This window comes from Mustela putorius, unplaced genomic scaffold (assembly GCF_011764305.1).
Source record: "Mustela putorius furo isolate JIRA1106 unplaced genomic scaffold, ASM1176430v1.1 tig00000430_pilon_pilon_pilon, whole genome shotgun sequence".
NCBI lineage: Eukaryota > Metazoa > Chordata > Mammalia > Carnivora > Mustelidae > Mustela > Mustela putorius.
Genome location: NW_025421377.1, coordinates 25,432,822 through 25,453,148, shown reverse-complemented (window position 1 = coordinate 25,453,148; position 20,327 = coordinate 25,432,822). Strand labels below are relative to the sequence as shown.

Here is a 20,327-nt window from a genome sequence, read left to right as displayed (position 1 = left end):
GAAAAGGAGCCAGAGTCACTTGGAGCAGTCTCTCTTTTTCGAGGCCTTTCCTTCTCTAAACACGATGGTTCTTCCACTGACCTCATGTTTTGCTACCAGGCTTCTGTTCCTGATTACATGACCAGGGTGAGGCTTAGCCCTCAATCCTTAGGTTTTCATTAGACCCAGAAAAACAATGAAATGGAGAGTGCCTCCCCCATTACACCCACAAGTGCACTGGTCCAAGCCTCCAGGCCTATCGTTCCACGACAGTGAATGCCTATTCAGAAAAGCGCTGGAAAATTCTCTTTTGAACTCTCCTGGTTACTTAAATGTGCGTATATCGTAGAGACAACTCTCCTTCCTCCTATCCGGAGTGAGTTCAAAGACTGTAGTTCTTCAGAAATTACAGGTAAATGGGATTGCGAGGCATATTAGGAAAATTTAAAGTCACTAATGTGACTTTAAATTAGTAGTCATTTCAGGGATGAAGTAAAAGCCTGCTCCTGAGTCTCTATACTTGATGTGAAAGTATCCACACAGGATGTCCATTAAATAAGCACCAACCTGGGGCTCCTGGGTGGCTCAGTGGGTTAAAGCCTCTGCCTTCGGCTCGGGTCATGATCCCAGGGTCCTGGGATCGAGCCTGGCATCGGGCTCTCTGCTCAGCGGGGAGCCTGCTTCCTCCTCTCTCTCTCTCTCTCTCTCTCTCTCTCTCTCTGCCTGCCTCTCTGCCTACATGTGATCTCTGTCAAATAAACAAAATCTTAAAAAAAAAAAAAATAAGCACCAACCTGTCTCCCCTTGGGATCCTAATGGTTGGAGTATTTGTTGAATGGGTAGAGATGCGTGTGTGTGTTTCTACACTGTTAAGTCTGCCAAATTATTTTAAAATAGCTGGATGTTCCTTCAAATATTTATCCCATGGGGCTTAAAGTAATAAAGAACATCTTGAAAGTTCTGAATTTCTACCAGAAAAAAAAACAACAGCAAACTTCTAATAAAATAAAGGGTGCGTCAATCACACATTCTGCCTGTTTATGAAATATACTGAGGACAAGAAGTGTTCCCATGAGTTTTGAAGATTTAGATTTGTCAGCATAAGAACGGGGTAGTCCCACCTCTTGGTTGTAGACAGTCTATAACCAAGAGAATCAGTTGGGACACCAGATGGATAACTTTCACGGGAGGTGCTAGGGGCAATGCCTACAGGTTCCGTACAGGATAATGATGGGGATCTCTGATGCTGAAATCCAGGGTTGGCGTGACAAGACTAACCAAATGCCAGAAGCTTTCCTGGAGTTCTGCTTTGCATTTTTGTTGAGCTGCTCTGGTGGCAGAGGAAGCACAGAGTTTCTTTGAACACCTAAGGTTACTGTACTCCAAGGATTCATAAGAATATGAAGCAGAAAGATTTTTGAGGGATTCCCAGGGGGAACTCTGATGAAAGCCTCTGAGTAGGTACCCTTAGAAAGATCTTCCATTTCTCCAGAGGTATTTTCGATCTGGTCTAGATAGAAGTCATTTGGAAGAATCATGGTAACTTGAGTTCCATATTTCTAGAATTCCAGAGCCTGAATTGTAGGTCAGACTGTCCCTGCATCAAACTATGGAGATGAATATTTTCATCAAGGGATTAGAATTCACTGTTTCCTATGTGACCAGCTCATGACAGATTCCAGAATGAAAGCAGCAGGTCCCCTAACAGAAGAGATTAAACTTTCTCCCACTAGCGGGAAGACTTGTGATCTCATTAGTACAGTTGATCAGGGAGTGATCTTTGAGCCAGCAGACGCTGGGGCCATCGGGCAATGAGAAGACGGTCAGAAGTCTGGTAGACAAGATGGTCCAGTGAGGACTCTTCTCTACCTTTCGCTGGATCACTTTGAAGACATTTAATGTGTGGTCTTCTGGGCCCAGGGAATCTTCCAGGTAATCTCGAAGACATTATTAAGATTTAAATTATTAATTATTTATTATTAATTATTAAGATTTAATTTATCGGCTCAGTGGGGTTGGGTGTTTTTATCTCCTTGTTGTATCCTCAGCATTTAGAACAGTGCCCCGCACAAAGTCAGAGCTCAGTCAACACTTGCGGAGTACTCATGAAGATGTTATTTGGCTGGAGGTGTTGGGTAGTCAAGACTGTTCTCAGGAAAGTGCAGGGAATTGTCACAAAAATACTCTTAAAGGAAACATGCCCTACCAATTTCACTTTCGTACTTTTGTTTTACTGTGCATGTGTATGTGGACGTAATTCAATACATCTCTATCAAAGCCACATAAACATTATTTCCCGCTTATATAATGATAGTTTTTTTAAAGATTTTATTTATTTATTTATTTATTTGAGAGAGAGAGAGAGAAAGCATAAACGGGGAGCTGCAGGCAGAGGGAGAGGCAGAAGCAGGCTCCCTGCTGAGCAGAGAGCCCAATGTGGGGTTCCATCCCAGGACCCTCAAATCAAGATCTGGCTAAGCCAAAGGCAGACACTTAACTGATTGAGCCAGGTGCAGCACCCCCAACCCTCTTAAAAAGACTTTATTTATTTATTTGACTGAGAAAATGAAAGAGAAAAGAATAGTTTTTTTTTTTTTTAAACTTGGAAAATAATAATATCAGCCTTTGAAGAACAAATTAGCACTCTCACATATGAAATACGCTTGGAGATTGTCTTTAATCAGTTTGGAACTTGAAGATGCTTTCTCTTTTTGCAACACAGCAGATGAAGAGCTTAGAATTTGATAAATTATAAACCTAATGAGGCTTCTACCTCCTTTAGCCAGTTATTAACTGTCAGGAAATGATCGTTGTTACTTAATTATAAGATGAAGCTAAACATTGAGAAATGCTGAAAGCGATCTGGTTGGCCAGTATTCTGAGGACTAATGCCACAGGCATGCCCCCTCCATACCAATTAAAGCTGCGTCACCCATAATAAAATGCTGCCTGCCGTTGGCCATGTCCTATGTTGTCATTTTCAGATTAAAACAACAACACAATTCCAGTCTAGGGCACTTCCTGGGCACCAATGAGTGCTAGGCTTTTCTAATTTAGAGGATAAAGACTCCTCCTACGGGCTGATGACGCCCCGGATATGCCCTTGTTTTCACTTTGAGCGCACCCACGATAAGAGTCAGTCTTAGAGACACTAAGAGCAGCCAATCAATCAATCATCTGCTTTACTAGCTGTCAGACAGAAAAATACCAAAGAACTTGCACGAGAAAAAGGTGCATGATGTTCTCTTTTGATTTTGAGAGGCAATTCACTGGCAAGGGGAAATGAGTTTCGGAGGGAGAATGTGGAGTAAGGAGCGGACGCATTCTGGAAGTGCGCGCTCTATTTGCACACAACTTTTTTTTTCTTTTTTAAACACCACTGAGAAGAGGTTTCCAGAATAAAATTTTCATTTCCAGCTCAATGCATGCTAACTTGTATGCAATTCTGTAGCTGCACGGGTTTTATCAACTGTCATCTGCTTTTCCTATTTGAGTCTCTTTTCCATGTGCCCTGAGAGAAAGGATGTGGGGTTAAGCAGCGGGGGACTGGGGCTCCCAGGCGGCCGCAGCATTCCAAGCCCAAACAGCCAGAAAAGCATGGTTTGGGGTATTTGGTGAGAAGAAAAGGAAAAAGATAAAATTAAACAATTTTGCTGAAATACAAGCGTTTCCCAATTTCAGTACAAGCTGTGTTGCAAGATTTCAATAATTACCTGGATTTCAGAGGACGCCATGGGATCTTGTCGGAAGCAGATTAAAGAGCCCCCACCATTTGAGGTAAGGATTAAAGGAGCGAATCACCACCCAACCTCACCCGAAGCGCTCCCTGAACGCTGGGTCTGATTGTCCTTGCCTCCTGTGCTCCTTGGGATTGCCGCAGGAAACACACCCAAGAGCCTAGTGTCAAAGAACACTGAGAGGCTGCGTGTATAAACATGGGGGGGGGGGCTCCGTGACAGCCTAATCCCCGCATGTAGACGCAGGAGATCAAATGTCCCAGGAACGTATATTACTTTTAATTCACTGCTCTAAAACCCAAGATGAGGAGCCTTCCTAGTAATCCTGGGCCCAGTCCCACCTGTGGCGGCAGCCGGACCGACACGGGCTAGAAACCACACAGGTGAGTAAGGGGTCTGCCCTCGCCCGCCCTTCCTGCCACCCCTTCTCTCGTTCCCCCTTCATCCCCCGCTGTCCACCGGCCTTCCCCGGGGTGGTTCCTTGGCGTTTGCTGCCCTTGCTTCGGTCAAGGGCACTGCGCTCCGCTGGCCCAGGCCAGGGGTTTGGGATCATGTCCCAGGACCCCTCGCAGGGGCAGCTGCCCCATCGCAGGTGACTAGTCCCTCCTCGAGAGACCCTCTCCTTTCCGGACTTGCACAACATCACAGCCTCCCCCACCTGCCTGAAGCTGCTTCTGCTGGGTCAGCCGCCTCTCCAGGCTGATGTGCCCCAGGGTTCGCTCTTTTCTCTCCTCTCTGGGAACTGTTGCAGGTGAGGGAATCAGTGCTGCGACCTTAAATACTATTTCTATGTTGACGACTCTGCACTTTCTCTGTGAGCTCTGCTCAGCCCCCTGGATTCCAAACTCTTGTATACACATGCGGGATTGGATTGGCGGATCAAAGAGCTCTCCCTTCAGGGCGCCTGGGTGGCTCAGTGGGTTAAAGCCTCTGCCTTCGGCTCAGGTCAAGGTCCCGTGGTCCTGGGATGGAGCCCCGTATCCCCCCCCGCCGCCCTCCAAACTGGCTGTTCTCCCCTTTTCCCCATCTTGCCCAATGGCCCCATCAGCACCCCAACTGTACAGCCGCAGACCCAACAGGCACCTTCATTTCTCTGTCCCTTCATGTCCGTCATCATCAAGTCCGTCATCAGCAAGTCAGCTGACGTCATCCCAGAAATCCCGCCTCAGCCATCTCCACCGCTACCACTGCGCACCCTGCTGTCTTCTCCTTAGCTGAGGAGAATTCATAGCTTCCTGCTCTGACTCCTGCCCTACTCTTTAAGAAAGGATCTCAGCATTATATCACAAAAATAATCCGCTAACAGTGTTCCTTTGCTTAAAATCCTCCAATGGCCTCCTGCTCGACTGAGGCTACAATCCAGTCCCTCACTACGGCCTAGGAGGCCCTACACGACGTGAGCCCACAGTGTTCTGCTCACTCCGCCTTGGCCCTGCCCGCTTCCTCTCATTATTCCCAAACCCTCGCTCCTGTATCCCACACCGCACCCCCCCCCCGCCCTCCGAGCCGGATGCTTCACCCCTCCCTGTAGCAGCAGCCTTCTTTTTACTTAGGTTTGAGTCCAAAAGTCCCCTGATCTTTTCTGACCCGCAGACCTGCGGTAGCCCACCCAGTCTCTCTCTCTTGACCTTGTGCTGTTTCCTTCATAGCGCGCGCTACTGTTCGGAACCACCTTCTTCACTTACTTATTTCCTTACTGATTGTCTGTGTGTCCCCATGACACTGTGAGTTTCTGCAAGAACAGACACCTTAGCTGTCTTGGCCACTGCATTTCTCACGCCTGCCACATGAGAGTGCCTACTCATAAATGTCTACAGAATGAGCGATCTCCAAGTATAATATCTCCAAGTACAATACGGTTTGCAAACTGTCTATGATAACCCTTTGGAACTCAATAGCTGATCCAAATAGTTCACCAATATTGAAGAAAGGACTAGAATCAGGGACAGACTGAAGTGGGATATATGCCTGGTTGCAAACTACAGTCAAATAAACATCATGTTCAACTGAATATCCTTTTAGCTCTTTCCAGATATCTCTAAATCATCAAGAATCGTCAAAAGCGGACAGTGGAATTATCCACATTCTCTTTCTTCTCTTGCCTCTGCTAGTTTCCAAGTCTCAGAGGAACCAAATAATTTCTTATGACGGATTTGATAAAAGGAATTACCCTTTCTTCACCCAGCTTCTTGCAACTCAAAAATCATGCCCAGATGTATTCAAAATCTGGCCTGAGCGATCAGAAGGCGCTTTCCAGCGGGCCAGCGGGAGTCGCTCCGTGGCCTTCTCCGCTGTGGGATGGAAGTCCCGCCAAAGTGCGTGCAGAAGAGAGCTCCCTGGGTAGGTCTGCTCTGAAGCAAACAGTCGGTGGCAGGAATGACCTTTGACTTTACCTCTCTGTTCCCACCTTTTTGTTCCATTTAGTAAAGTTCTAAGGGCTCTAGGTGGCTTTAAGAAGAGTGCTGAGCTACAGGGTAGTCTAACTGTCGGCTCCGCTGGTACCTTCCACTGTCATTTTGGTGAAATCCTTTATCTTCTCCGAGCCTCCCTTTTTTATCGGTAAGATGAGAAACTTTTAGTAGATGACCTCTAGCTCTAACTGTGCGTGGTGTGGAGATGTTTTGTGTTGAGTCAATACCGAATGATTAAACTAATCAGTGTGGCGGGTTATGATTGATGCCGTCTTGCGAGCCTTAAAAAAACAAGAGAAGGCAGGGTCAGCTTGGCCCGAGGACCAGGTCTTGCGAGCCTTAAAAAAACAAGAGAAGGCAGGGTCAGCTTGGCCCGAGGACCAGGACACATCCTGTGCAGCTTCTAGAAATGGAACGTCCAGGGATCAGTGACTTTCCATGAGATATTTCATGGTTTTAGGTATCATATATGTGCCAAAGACTCCAAATTTTCATCTCTGGCCCCGTTCTCAATCCTAAGTACCAGATGTCCCATTGGAATTCCTTTCCCCTTGCCTGTCCGCTCCAGCTTTTTCACAGCCAAACAATTCTCTCTCTCTCTTTTTTTAAAGGTGTCATTTATTTACTTCACACACACACAGAGTACAAGCAGAGGGAGGAGAAGAAGGCTCCTCACAGAGCAGGGATCCTGACGCGGGGCTTGATTTCACAACCCCGGGATCACGTTCTGTGCTGAAGGCAGACGTTTGACTGAACTGAGCCACCCAGGTGCCCCCAAAACAATTCTTTTAAAAATGAGTCAATCATGTCTGCTCAAAACCCTGCAACAGTTCCTCATTTCACTCAGAGTGAGAGCTAATTAGAGTCCTTACAATGATCTTCGAGCCCTCAGATGGTGTGCTCCCCCCCCCAACCCCATCACTTCTTTGACCTGATTGGCTTCACTTTGTTCCACCCCGCAGTGACCTCGTTGGTAGTCTCAGACACACGTGCTCCTGCCTTAGAGCCTTCGCACAGGAAATTTCCTTTGCTCAGTGTACCTATGGCTACCTGTCTCACGCCTTTCAAATGTTACTTTTGCATTGAGGCCTACCCTGGTCTCCCTATTTAAAATGACAAGCTGTCCCACTTCTCTGGACCCTGGAATCCCTGGACCCCTGTTCGGTTTTTTCTCCATGCACTAATCTAATATTATTTGTCATGTAGTTATGAATTATGTTGAATGTTTATTGTCTATACCCCTGCCCTGAATATAATCTCAATGAAGGCAGGGATTGGGGTATATCTTGTGTCCAGGACAAATAGCCACTCAATAAGTGTTTGTTGAGTGAAGTGAAGAATGAGTATCACTATCGGTGAGGAGGATCCAACACCTGTGCCCTGAGTGCACCCAGTTCCTAGAACAGCTTGTCTAAGGGTCATGGAGTATTGCGCAATTCCCTTTTAGGTGCTCCCACCCTGTCAGGGAAGGCTCATGAGATCAACGCGCTCACCGAACCACAACGGCCCATAAAGAGGATTCTTGCTTGCTTTGATTTTAAGACTATTTTCTCCATTGAACCACATATTTCAGAGATAGGGAGAAGCCCAGGGATCCACAACCACTAATATGCTCACAGTGAAAGGAGTGGCCACGCTGTCATTCTAACACAAGATCTAGGTTTCCTTCCTTGACTACTTTCCTAACATCGACTCGAACTGTATAATATTTTTATATCACACCTGAAATTTGTTTCAGGTCATTTCTACATTTCTTTGGGGGAAATCATAACTATATTTTCAATACCTTTTTGTAGAGATTTGTTAGTCTGCCCAAATACAGCAGGATATTTAATTCCAGCAGCCCTGTCCATCCAACACAGAGAAAGTGGAACCATCTGAGAGAAAGCTTTCATCAAAGGGCAGGGTGTGAGTATTAAACTGTAGTAATTCACTTGGTTCTAGTACTCACCAGTCAATAAGCAACTTCTGAATTACCTTTGTCAATGAAAAGCAATAGTAAGACTTTTGCAAAACAGAGTAATATGGTTTGTGCTTAAACCAATGATAATCACAGGCATTATGGATACTCTTAGGAAAACGGCTGATTTTCTGGGCAGCTGACTTGCAGGGAGCTTAAACCAAGCAACCCCCCAAATCCTTGTCACTTTCATCATCATGTACAGAATACAAACAACGGAGAACATGGCACTGGATAGCATCTCTACCAAGTGGATATTTCATTGGCATAACTGTACGTAAGACCTAAAACTTATGTTTCTTAAAATGTTAGGATGAATTGGGCCAAAAGTTCCTAAAGAAATGGCTGTTGGGTTTTATCTTATTTGGAGAAAAAAAAAAAAAAACCCACAGTTTTGGAGGTTCTGACTGAGTTCCCAGGGTTCGAGATTGTTTCTTAAGCTTTAAATGAACTCTAGGATCTTACCCCAACAGGCTGCACTCCAGAGGTTCCCGGATTTACCTCCTGGGACTAGTCAGGGTATTGGGAGAAAGTCCGAGAAAAATGTTAGAGGAAAAGCCCTTACGAGCATCTCTAAACATGGTGTGACCTTAACAAGTAACATAACATGGGCGAACGTAGACAGGACCCATCTACAGAATTCTGCGAAACACCAGCCTAGACTCAGGAGCATGGCAATTACTAATCATTTGAGCTTTCTGGGCAGACCTCCAACAGTTTGAATCAAAATCCCAAAGTTCTCCAAACACTGTCTATGATCACAAGTTCAAGGACAATGAGAGAATGCTCCTGCTGATGACCCATCAGCCCTGTGTCTCTACAAAAATAGTATTCACCAATGATGTGAGCTAACATTCAACCTAAGGAAACAAGAGTCAAGAGTGCCTTTATCCTGAAGAAACATAGAGTAAAGAGCAGGGGCTTTGGGGAAGACCAACCAAATTTCAAACCCCAGATCTGCCACATTCATACTAAGCGATCTTGTCAAGATGTCTCACTTCTGAGCTTCAATTCCTTCATCTGTAAATAGACAAGAGCACCTCCTTCTCAGTGGGTGATCAGAGATGATGCAGATAAAATGCTGGCATTGACCGCACAGTGGCAGTGACTTTGGGGAATTCTACCCATGCTAAACTAAGATTACGTTTCTTAATTCCAGCAATTTCTCAACTACAAACCTCATTATCTGACATTTTTATTATTCAGGCAACCTTGGAGATGGTCAGCAGCATTTGAGATAGACAGTAGGAATGTATATTTAAAAATGAATAGTTTAAGGAAGTTTTAAGTCACCTTTTAGCAGAAATGCCTCAGTGAGCAGCACCAGTGCAGCCCCAGCTCTCTTACTTAAATACCAACAACTTATGTGCAGGCAACTACATTGCTTTCCGAATTCCCTAAAGATAAAGGGCAGATTTAACATCATCTCCATCTGGCGATGTGGAATCTCACAGTCATTTTATACCGCTAGAAGCACCGTTCACTCTGAGGGCACGATTTCTTTCCTTTGATTTCTAGCCACGCCAATTACACGAGTCAGGGCCCGCCCGGACCCAAGGGCCCTATGCACTGTCTAATCACAGCCCTTTTGTGCTTCAGTCTGAAATCTGTAGGATGCCATTTCTACTCTCACACCAGAAAGAGCGGACACCTGCTGACTTGACCACCCCAGGTACACTCTGCGCCTTCTCTCCTTTCTCCAGGGAAAAACCGAAGGATCAAGGGACTTTTCTACATGTAAAGCAAGCTGAGTGACATCCGGACTCAATGGGGCCTTTGACAAAAATCCAGTGCACACCTCCAACAGACAGGCACTGTGCTGAACGCTAGGGGTACGCTGGTGGACAAAAGGAACACCATCCTGCTGCCCAGTTGCTTGGAATCTAAAGGGAAGACAAATACGTTTACAACAGGATGTAGTTGGCTAGAGGGGTTAACAAAGACATGAAATTATGAGAGCACTCACCAGGCTCCTAAAGGTATAAAAAGTATAAATCATATGCTAGGATTCCTTTTAACTCAGAAAAGTATTAAAATCGATCACAGACCACTTCAAAACATTTGCAAACACGGCAGGCCTCATCTGGGTTTAATTCAGTTTTTCCCATGTTCAGTATCCTCACTAAATCCGAAAAGGAACGGAGGCTGCTCCAGAACTTGCAACAGGTGCACTTACCCGCTACTAGCTCGGAGGTGCTCGGAACACACTGACTGATTTCAAGCATCTCATTCTAAGTTCTCTCTGGCTTCTTCCAGCGCGGCCTAACTCACAGCACCCCAAAACCGCGCTGGGCAAAAACGTGACGGAGGAGGAGCGGAGCGCACCGGGTTTGGGCCGGGAAGCGAGGCCGGCGAGGACCGCCCCGCCCCGCGCCCCGCCCCGCCCGCCCGGGAATCCGCTCTCCCCGCCCCCGCCCCGCCCCTCGCCCCCGCCCCGCCCGGGAATCCGCTCGCCCCGCCCCTCGCCCCGCCCCCGCCCGGGAATCCGCTCGCCCCGCCCCCGCCCCGCCCCGCCCCCCCGCTCTCGGAAACCAGCGGAACAAAACGGCGCGGCCTCCTCCAAGGACTCAGGCTGGGGCAAATGTCGCTCGTGCTTCATCTCCCGGGAAACTCAGAAACTTCCCGAGAATGGAGTTCGGGCGGCCGGGCCGGCCGCCGGGGGACCCCGGGGCTCCCGCAGGCTGTCTTCCGCGGACGAGCGCTGCAGCGTCGGAGCGGCGCGCCCCGGAGCCCCCAGCAGCGAGCGCGGAGCCGGCGGCCCGGACCCGCGGCCCCGACGAGCCGGGACGAAGGGCCGCAGGCCGCCGTGTCCGCGTGCAGACCGGGCCATCGCTTTTCACGCTGGCATTTTAATGCGAAATAAGGGGGGCCGTGTGAAGGCTTCACGATCATTTTGTTTATGTACTAAAAATGACCCTTTCAGAATGTCCACTTTTTTTTTTTTAAATGGATCTTTCAGAAAAAACACTTGGCGAGAAACACTGAGATGACCTAAATTTTGTAAAATGCACGTGCATCGATTGCAAAGATGAACGTGCTGGGGATTAGAAGCAAAACAAAACCAAAGACGCGGTTCGGAGCTGAACGGAGGCTGAGGCTCTCTCCACTAAACGCTGGAGCCAGAAAGCGCAGAATCCCCAGTTGCGGGCCGCCCCAGCGCTCGGGAGAGTGTTTGCTCCTTTCCCCACCCCCCACCCCCCCAGAGGTCTCTTATTTCAGATTCCAAGAGTGTTCTTTCCGTCCCACACTCAGCTCACAATGCCCAGAAACACTTTGGTGTTTCACGCAAATCTGGAGCTAAATAGGAAAGAGGCAGAAAAAGATGTTGGAACCGGATAATCATCCAAGAAAGATTTTGTCAATTACAGAGAAAAAAGGACTTTAAGGACTCAATTGAATAATAATTTTTTAAAATTCTTCTTTTTGTCACCTTTCTTACAAGAAATAAAAAATGTTCTTACTGAGTCCTCGAAAGGTCCAGGCCATCCTTCGGGCCACATAGTAAATAAAGGTTTCTCAGTGAGAGCCCAGTGCTTTCCCTGTGTCCTCTGGCAATTAGCTTTCTAGCTAGGAGTCAAGTTTTATAAACTGCTAAGTGACCAGGCAGACAGACTGGCTCTGCAAGGTAATGTTTTCAGTTTGACTCATGCTTATGGTCTTTGACCTTAACAGTCATTTGTGGCCCAAGTGCCATTAGACATTCTGAAAGGCGGTGTACTGAGTGATAAGCTTGGATGGTCAGACTTAAGGTGACTTCTTGCCCTGCTGTCCATGGGCTCGGGACAGCAGGAGATTCATGTTGTAGAGGGGAAGGAGGGAATGAGGGAAGGAAGGGAGCGAGGCAGGGAGAGAAGGAGGAAGGAAGGAAGGAAAACGAAGGGGAAAGGAAAGAAAAAAAATCAAAATGCATTTCCTGAAGACAAAATATCCCCAACTTAAAAGAAGAGTCATAAAAGAAGTCAAAAGCATAAAATATGTCTTTTAAGGAGCTCCTTTTCCTAAAATAAACAAATAGACCACCAGAAGATTAAACAGAGGTGAGCTGTAAATCAAAATCTCCTGTCTCATGCATTCCTAGGGTTTCTTCCTGAGAGCAGCTGCCAGAGAGAAACGGGCGTTCAGGAAGCCAGACAGCTCCGAGGTCAGAAGAAAGCTGACTCAAGTCATTTTCATGAGAGATAAGATCACCTAGCTTTCTTCAGTAGCTTTCATAGCTAACATCCCTCCGTCTAGTTCTCAAAACTATAAACTAAGAAGAAAAAAACCCTGTGCTTTTAGCCATCACCACCCACAATTTAAGCAAAGACAGCCTGGGGAACAATAAAAATATTCATGGCCACTGGTAAGATTTACCATCACATCCATTATTCCATTATTCGTCACCAGCAGACGTCGTTCCCCACAGCCTCTTTGCCTCAACCACGGGGAAAAAATACGCCTCTCAGATCCCACTTTTTGTTCCTTTTCAAACCAAACTCCATGGAATATAATCTCTATTTGCTTTAAGAGGGTTCTGGAAAGCAAAGGAAGCTTTATCTGCCTGTGGGAAGTAGAAATCTCTGAAAACCTAATGGGAACTTCCGTAGGAATACTATGGTGAATTAGTTAAATATTTACAACATAAGAACCAGTTCATTTGAAAACAAACCTACAAGTGCCTGGCTTCGTTCCCTGTCTCAGGAATCAAGAATGTTCCCTTGCTGAGAGCTGCCATTTTACTGACATCGAGAAAGAACCGACTCCAGGAAGAGGGCAGGAGTGAGCGCAGGACTACAGTTCTGCAAGCCCGTGTTGTGCCAGATGAGTTCCTCCGCTGTAGCTCGCCTCTAAGGGACAAATACACAGGGAAGAAATGTCTGAGGGGTTGGGGGGGGCGCAGAATGTTAACGTTAAGCACAGGAGGGCTCCTATCAAACCTCGTCAGTCAACTCAGCCAGTTGCCAAAACTGAATAAAGTCAGAAAGAATGGAAGAAAATTCAGATTACATCAGAGTAAAACAACAAAAAAAACAAAAAACCTGAAAAACTGGACCTATATTTTCCATGCATCTGAGATCAGCATCTCATCTAAGGAAAAGGAAAAGACGGGGAAGAGAAAATAAAGCTTTGCTCAAACCACTGTATAAACAAAAAACCTCCAAGGGTCAACGTTTCAAGTTTGCTTTGGGACAAACCCGGTGGCTTGGGGATTCGGAAAGCATATAAACGGATTCTTAGGAGAAATCCTTCTTCATACTGTTTGTGTTTTGTCTTCTCCAGTGTTAGGTCAACTCAGCTTGTCTGGAGTGACCTTTCAGGAGCAGCAGTAACGTCCTCAGACAACTTCACCCGCAACGGGCCCCGAGCCCGAGCCCGCCCTGGCGCTTGGTCCCTTCCCAGTGCCAGGGTTGGCCAACTGGGAGGCTCTCAGCAGCGCTGAGACTCTGCCCTTGACTGATAGAGCTTTCTTCTTGTTTTTGCTGCTGCTGTTGTTGTTTTTTAAAGATTTTATTTATTTATTTGGTAGGCAGAGAGGCAGGCAGAGAGCGGAGGAAGCAGGCTCCCCGTGGAGCAGAGAGCCCGATGCGGGGCTCGATCCCAGGACCCTGGGATCATGACCTGAGCCGAAGTAGAGGCTTAACCCACTGAGCCACCCAGGAGCCCCTTTCTTTTTGTTTTTAAAAAATATTTGGCAGTAAGAGGCTCTTAGAGTGGACATAGGAAAAAAAAAAAAGGAGGAATCCACTAATCCCACTGAACCCTACTGACATCAGGCTCATTTTCCAAACCTTTTCAATCTCAGGGGGCTGCTTCCTCTAGATCGCCTCATGCTGCCCGTGAGGGGCCGCTCTCTGGGGAACCGACTTACGCGGCCGGAGGGCGCACCCAGGGATCGCAGCCTTCAGCAGGGAGTTGGGCGATGCCTCCAGGCTACCATGAAAGACAGTGGTGGGGTCCCTCAGCCTGGCGACCTGCACCCGTCTCCTGCTACTGCTTCTGCAGCAGGACATCTCCAAGATGTCCCTGCCCTGTCGGCCTCTGTCTCCTTCTCCATGGACCTTCATAAAGCCCCACAGGTAGGCTCTGGTTGTCCAAACTGCTCCCTCTCCATGGCCAAATCTGGCGGGCTCTTCTCAGCGTCCAGCCCACCCCTCTTCAGCGTCGGCCTGCTGACCAACCCCTGCCCTTATAACTTTCCCCCGTGGCTTCCAGAACAGCGTGTCCTTATTATTCCTCCGCATGTCCCTTTGCTCTAACTTTTTTCTTGCTCTAAGTACCAACTACAAGGCTCTTCTCTCTGCTGCTTCTGCTTTCTTCCTCAGGGAGCTCATCTTTTTCTTTTTTTTTTTTTTTTTTTTTAAGATTTTATTTATTTATTTGAGGAGAGAGACAGAGAACAAGAGAGAGCCCAAGCCCAGGGTTGGGAGTAGGGAGAAGGAGAAGCAGACTGCGCACTGAGCAGGAGCCCGATGTGGGACTCGATCCCAGCACCCTGGAATCATGACCTGAGCTGAAGGCAGACGCTTAACCGCCTGAGCCACCCAGGTGCCTGGGATCTCATCGTTAACGGTCCCCTCCACGGAGATGATTCCCAAATTACAGCATTGCTCCAGCTTTGTTGTTTATTTCTAACTGGCCATCGGACACCTTCATGAGCAGAAGCGGAGACCAGTCCAAGATCAAGAGCCTCATCTTTTCATCTTCGTGTTCATGACAACTTGCTGTGCTTTCTGTTATCTCATTCTTAAATTCAGCTCGGATTATACTAATATGAAGACAAATTTGAGGATTCTATCATACAATAAATATGTGTACAAATAAACACACTACATGCAAAATATACTGTGTGTATCCAAACATATATGTGTTGATTAGTTTCAAATTGTCATTCTGACAGTTCATATTTTAATGTTAAAAAATTAGCTTTCTATAGGACTATCCAGGTATCTTAGATTTAGCTCTCATACTTGAGCTAAGAATCTATGTGTTAATTCTTGGTCAAAAAGGTAAAATTAGTATGGACCAATTCCTGTAACTCCTAATATACCATCAACCTGAAACTACATCTTAGAGAATTAAATTCTTTGATAATTAACAAGCAAAATACCCTTAAATGGCTAAATACATTTCTGTCATGCAATGAAATAATCACACATGTTAGCTCTGGTCTATAAGGCTGAAGTCTCAAATACCCAGCCGTGTTCCTGTTACCAAAACCTTCCTTTAACTCTTTCATCAGATATATCATCATTTTGGGACGCCTGGGTGGCTCAGTTGGTTAGGAGTCTGCCTTCGGCTCAGGTCTTGATCTTGGGGTCCTGGGATCAAGTCCCGCATCGGGCTCCCTGCTCAGTGGGGAGCCTGCTTCTCCCTCTCCTTCTGCTGCTTGCTTGCTCTCTCTGTCAACTAATAAATTTTAAAAAAATAAAAATCTTTTAAAAATATATTTTCGTTCTGACACAGAGTCTCTATAACATCAGACAGGAAGACAGTCAGTCAGTTAAGATAGATACCTTTCAAACGCCAACATGGGCTATTGTTTGAACTAAATAAATTCTTTGGGAAAAAAGTAGAATTTAGTCCATCAGGTCAGCTCCGTAAACACAACGTATCATTCTGTTTCATAACAGCGGCAGCAGCCACAGCTGGCGGTGTTAATCTCCTACTGTGTGCCATTCTCAGCTCCAGATGTTTTATTTGCCCTCAGTCTTCTTACCTCTCCCCACAAACCCTGTGAGGCAGGTACTACTGTTAACTCCATTTCACAGACAATGAAACCGAGGCACTGAAAAGTCAAGTGATTTGCTCACAGTCTAGTCTAAGAGCTAGGACTTGACCACAGGCAGTCTGGCTCTGGGGTCAGCGCTTTTAACCACCAATTGTATTTATTTTTGGATAAAACACAAACCACTCTGATTCAGCTTTCAAGTGTGAATTAAGTTGATTTTTTTTTAAAAGATTTTTTATTTATTTGTTTGAGAGAGAGAGAGAGAGAGAGAGCGCATGAGAAGAGGGAGGGTCGGAGGGAGAAGCAGACTCCCCGCCAAGTAGGGAGCCTGATGGGGGACTCGATCCCAGGACTACAGGATCATGACCTGACCTAAAGGCAGTCGCTTAACCAACTGAGCTACCCAGGCGCCCTATTTTTTAACTTTTTAAAGTAGGCTCCACGCCCAGCATGGAGCCCAACGCGGGGCTCCAACTCACAACCCTGAGGTCAAGACAAGCTGAGATCAAGAGTTGGATGCCTAACCTACAGAGCCACGCAGGCACCTCTAAGTTGATTTTTAAATACACATTAGCTTCCCTTTGACTTCTGGGACTTCTTCCCATTTCATATTGCTTACATAACTCTCTTACCCTCACCACCAGCTGTATGCTAATTCCTGCACTGGGGAAACTCAAATGGTAGACACGGGAGCTAGAGCATTGTTCTTAAAACTGGATTTAAGACCCAGGAATCAGGAAATACAGGAGGTTTAATCTTTTCAGAATTCCAAACCAGATTATCAGAATCATAGTATCTCCAGGTAGCTAAGAACGGGCCCTTCCTCTTACCTGGGCCCCACAGGACACCTGAATGTCTTTTAGAATATCCACCACCAGACCACTGTTCAATCCTGGCCCGAGGTCTCTTCTATTTTCTAGTTGTTGTTGCTGTTGTTGTTGTTTTTAATATTTTATTTATTTATTTTTTTGGCACAGAGAGGTACAGCAAGAGAGGGACCACAAGCAGGGAGAGTGGGAGAGGGAGAAGCAGGCTTCCCACCGAGCAGGGAGCCTGATGCGGGGCTCGATCCCAGGACCCCAAGACCATGATCTGAGCCGAAGGCAGACACTTAACTGACTGAGCCCCCAAGGCGCCAGCCTCTTCTATTTTCAAGCAACTCTCATTGCTAGAATACTCTTCCTCATATCAAACCTGACTTCTCCCTCCCTTTAGCTTCAGCCCACTGGTTCTAATCCTAATTCTGCCCTCTGGAGCCTAGCTCTGCTTCCACATCTTTGACATAAAGGAAGACACAACCCGCCCGAGTCTTCTCATCCCTAAAACCCACACGGCCAGATCTGACGACCCCAAAGCTGGAGATCAGTGTGGGGGCCACACAGCGAAGACTTTCTCTACCTCGCTTGACGCACCCTCGCACCGGACACACGGATTTGAAACTGAGGGACCAGACTGTTCTTGATCCCACCACCCATTCCAAACTCCAAATGCTGCCTAATTCGGAAATGCTCCACATTCCACTGGGACGAGAATTCTCCGAAGGAGAAGCACTTTCCGTCTTCGGGGACTTGGCCCTTGGCACCTTCCCTCGCTGAGTGAGAAGCACAGCACAGGCCCCTCTCCCATCACGGCTTCACACGCCTCCGTCCATGAGTTCATGCTCAGTCACCTCTAAACCTCGGACCCGTAAAACAGCCGCGAAGCCACAGGATGACGATTTCCTTTCAACTTCAAACAGGATTTGTGAACACGGTGATGAATGAGGAGAGGCACCAGGGCTGCATTCCTCCCACGGGTCCCCGTAAATGAAAACATGCCGTGTTGTAGCATCAGTTGGCTTAAATCGTTGGTTTCCAGGCAGGACAGCACGTCCCCAGCACTCCCGTCAGGCACCTTGGCCGTCTGACCCTCTAAGGGCATGTGGCACTCGAAATTACAGAGAGTGTCCCATGAGACTAAAAAGCCCTGATGTCTAATCTGCAAACTATGCTCTTGGTGGAAGGTGGCACTTGTCGTGCAGACTAAGTAATGGGACTTTTTCAAGAAAGAGACACAGAATTTGAAGTTTTTCACACCAAAATTTTTCAAATGTGCTTGACCTTCCGTGGTTCTGTGTTCCTGCTCTTTTCTTGCCTATTTTGTGGACTCACTCCCCACACTCTCATCCTCAACCAGCTTCTTCCTTTGCACCCTCATAAGGTCAAGTGATCTCAGAGGACAACTAGGCACTTCTCTGGTGGGTGATGCAGAGCTTAACTCAATCTTTTCTGGAGAAGGAGGAGGGATTGGGAAAGGCCAACTGCAGAGAACCATCTGGATCCACTCACGGTCCCACTCCGTAATGCCCTTACTCAGAAACCAACCGATGCATGAGCTCCCCAACCTGGGACCGGCATCTCCAAGCAGAAACTGGCTCACAGGCTTGTTTCAGTTAGCCTGTCCTGTGTTAGTCCACACAGCACTTTCGGTCTGAACATTCAATCATTTGGGATCATTCACATAAAAATCCAGATTTCTGGCAGCCCGGGGACTGCATTCCTTCGTAATAACAATCTTGGAGCTGAGCGTCTGTTGCCCCCTTTAAAGGGGGCATTAGCCTTCCAGTTCGCCCCCGTCCTCACCACTCCCCATTGCGTTCGCGGATAAAAGGGCCATTTATTCTCATTTTGTACCTTGCCCACTTCACTCACTTGTATTTCTTGTCTGTAGCCATCTAAGTTTGCCAGTCGGGTAGATATCCTGTAAAAGACTATTAAATCAATTTTCCTATCCGTGAAATACAGGGCTCGGTCTTCCAGCTCCAGGACTGTATGATTTAGCAGTTTGCTGAGCAAAAGGCATATTGTGCTGTTCTTGGCCCATTTCCTCTGCAGTGAAGAGGGCAACAGCACGGCCAATGACAGCCGGGACCGAGGGGCCGGCTCCTGCTCTAGCCCTCTCTCAGTTATGCCCTTGGTGTGCCTGAACCTAGGGACAACCCTCTTTTCCTTGGCATCAACAGAGAAGCCAAATGGAAGTCGAAGATGAAGTTCAGGTTGGAACGGGTGACGTCCGTCAAAGTCCTATCTGATTTTTCTCACTTCTGTGCCAGCCCACCCATCCGTAGTATGTTCCCAGGACTACCTGGGAGCTCTTTATCAAAGCGAAGGAAGGACGGGCTAATGACACAGATAAGACATTGCCCATGTAACACAGCTACATAACTCCTTGCAAAATAACAACTCCGCTAAAATACTAATAGAGGACGGTAAATACTCTGTGTGAGCTATGCACATACATTTGTAAAATTTGACAGCATAAAATAACACCTTGCCTTGGCAAGGAGTATGGTCAGAGGTTACTCAGCGAGTTCAGGAACTCATAGATTCAACCTTCTTACAACTGCACGCAAATAAGCAAAGGGCTGACCTGTCAGGTACGGAGCTCCTTGCCCTGAAAACCATGCAAAGGGAGACTGCATGAGCCTCTGAGCGAGACATCATGGAGGAGTTTCCCGCAATGGACACAGCGGTGGGGCGGGGGCCGTGGAAGCGTGAGGAGAACGTTGGACGACCTCTCATAACAGCCCCTCCAACTTCATATGCTGGAAACTCTCCCTTCTCCTTGTTTTTGTTTTTTCCTACAATTTAGAAGTCCAGTGATCTAATGTTTACAAGAGGCTAGGATGATGGCTACTATATGGATTGGCTGTATCTTGGTTATTCAATAATGTTTGTCTTAAGAAGAACCTAAATTTATGACTTTGTACTTTACGGAATATTTGTGACATGTGACTAAATGTTGTCTGAAATCAATGTCATTATCAAACTAAATTATTTTTCAGTATAGAAAATTTAATAATAATAGTAACTGGTCTAAAATATGAGGACCAGGACACCTGGGTGGCTCAGTGGGTTAAAGCCTCTGCCTTCGGCTCAGGTCATGATCTCAGGGTCCTGGGATCGGGCCCCGCATCGGGCTCTCTGCTCAGCAGGGAGCCTGCTTCCTCCTCTCTCTCTGCCTGCCTCTCTGCCTGCTTGTGATCTCTGTCAAATAAATAAATAAAATCTTAAAAAAAAAAAAAATGAGGACCACTGAAGTTCTGGCAGAAAGAAAACATTTTTAAGCCTGACTAAAATCTCTTTAGAGGCTATTTAGTATCTCCCAAGTTGTGCCCTGGGATTTATTCGCAATTACACAGGAAAATTAAAATTAATGGCTAACAGACCATTAGGTTTCCAGGTTGGCTCCACAAAGTTTTCAGTATTCTTATGTCATGGGCACTGCTCCCACTCCTATTTTTCTTGTTTGGCTCAACAAACTAGTTCCACGCCTAACATTATTGTCAATTAGCCAGAGATTTCACTAGAAATCCTGCCTCCGGAGACCCAAGAGGTATGAGTGGCTGCATAGCTTAACATTTTTCTGCTTGTGTCTGATAAACTACTCGTGGACATTGCCATATCTGGAAGAAAAGAGTACCTCCAAAACAAAATGTAAAATTTTCCCAGAGAGGCTGAGAGAGACATGAGGGGTTTATAACAATGTGGGCG

At 46.7% G+C, this 20,327-nt stretch overlaps 1 protein-coding gene across 4 annotated transcripts in view; it reads right to left on the bottom strand.

The window, feature by feature from the left end:
• Positions 1-20,327, bottom strand: part of SHROOM3 (shroom family member 3) — a 291,226-nt gene that overhangs the window by 117,321 nt on the left and 153,578 nt on the right. Inside the window, exon 1 of one of the 4 annotated variants that reach the window (XM_045079908.1) lies at positions 10,264-10,457. The exons of the other annotated variants lie outside the window; for them this stretch is intronic. The gene's annotated coding sequence lies outside the window, so the exon portion shown is untranslated. Of the gene's footprint in view, positions 1-10,263; positions 10,458-20,327 lie in introns of those variants that run through there. 4 annotated transcript variants of the gene reach the window in all.